We start from the raw sequence: 1,654 nt of genomic DNA on the forward strand, positions 1-1,654 counted from the left end.
TGCTCTATGGGTTCTGTGCAACCCAAACATCTTTGTGATCATGGTGAGATAGTATTACTTGGTAACGGTATGTTATTCAGTCACTATGTGGTGGTTATACAGAATGTGGCTGTGGTGTGCCAGTATTATTCATCCCTTGTTTATTGTTATTACTGGTAATGTTGATCCCGGTAGACACTGAATTTTGTAAAGTGGCGATAATATTTTTTCCTTGTGTACTGGTACTATTGATAATATTGATCTCAACATTCTGGCATTTGATGCAGTATAATGGTAATACATTGATACATTGAAATTATTTGTTCTTTGATCCCTGGGATTATCTTGTAACTGTCCAGTATTATCATTTATAAAACATTGTCCAAACAATGTTCTTTGGTGGGCCCAAGGTACTCCAGTCATTCATCGCTCTTATACCTGTGATTTTAACCAAATCAATGACACTTTTCTCATGGGCAGAGAAATAAGATGTTACAACTAGCTCCTGCTGTAATTTCCCCTACACAGAGAAGTACCATTGGACCAAAGTGTTGATCTGTGTTAGCTTAACATTTTAATTAAATATAGCAATGGATCCTTATGGATGATATTTCTGCTTATGTGACCTACCAAAGCGATAACTAAAAATGTACAAAGAAGTGGAGAACTAGAATTCTGTCTAACATAGTGCATAGATGCTATTGGACATGTCAATTTTGCATGTGAATATCCATCATTTCTATTCATTATTGTGCCTTCTCTATAATAGTTTTATGCTTCGACGGTGCATGACATGTTTAGGTCAATGTTTCAAGGATCCAAATACAGTATATAAAGTAAGCAATATGTATCAGCATATTACTTTATACTTTATTGACAGAACCAGAAATTAAACAACATGAGGTGTGGCTGGAAAAAAAAAATATATATATATATATTGCAGGAGTGTTTGATGGATAATGTAAATGTTACTCATGACAAATGAAGACATGAAAGCAGTGAAAATACATTTCAGATTGAATTATGTTTTGTACTTTTAGTGCTGAAGCCCAACAATAAAAAGATTTTGAACATGTAAAGCCTAAGTAATTTTTAATGTGCTACATTAATAATGTATAATTACATAAATTGATGTTTCGGAAAACCTAACCACATGTTTACAGTAATAAGATTACAATATAAATATACATAATTGCCTTTTGAAAAGAAGCAACTCTGCTGTTTATTTTATATGGGCAGGTAGGTAAAATTAAAGGCAAATTGATTAGGAAAAGACAAATACATGTATAGGCTATTTTTTAAATATTTTTTGCTTAAGAAATACATCCCTACTATCCCTCGATGTAAACGCCATGTTGCTATGGTAGCACAGATGGTACTTAACTCTAGGCTCCAGCAGAAGGTGAATAATAGACATGCATTCTTTGTTGAATAAGCAAGCAGCTGGTTTTCGACACAGCCCATTCAACAAAGTACAGATGGGTTGATTATTCGAAGCTTTTCAGTGGTCCCCCTTTATTCACGTAGACACTAATTACTTTGGATTGTCATGCAATGACCTGCACACATTCTGAGGGAAAGCAGCACACAGTATTCGGCACACGCCGCAGCAGATTTGCTCCTAGCTCCTTGGGTAAAACAGCCAAGCAAAGAACAAACGATTTTATAGATCGGG

At 34.8% G+C, this 1,654-nt stretch overlaps 1 long non-coding RNA gene across 2 annotated transcripts in view; it reads left to right on the plus strand.

The window, feature by feature from the left end:
* The first annotated feature begins 1,445 nt into the window (after positions 1-1,445).
* LOC130281827 (uncharacterized) overlaps positions 1,446-1,654 on the plus strand; it is a 61,100-nt gene continuing 60,891 nt past the window's right edge. Inside the window, exon 1 of one of the 2 annotated variants that reach the window (XR_008846120.1) lies at positions 1,446-1,654. This exon is cut by the window's right edge and continues 284 nt beyond it. This is a non-coding gene — a long non-coding RNA (uncharacterized LOC130281827). The other variant, XR_008846119.1, reaches the window with a different exon arrangement.

The sequence above is a fragment of the Hyla sarda genome, chromosome 1 (genome assembly GCF_029499605.1).
Source record: "Hyla sarda isolate aHylSar1 chromosome 1, aHylSar1.hap1, whole genome shotgun sequence".
In the NCBI taxonomy this organism is placed as follows: Eukaryota; Metazoa; Chordata; class Amphibia; order Anura; family Hylidae; genus Hyla; species Hyla sarda.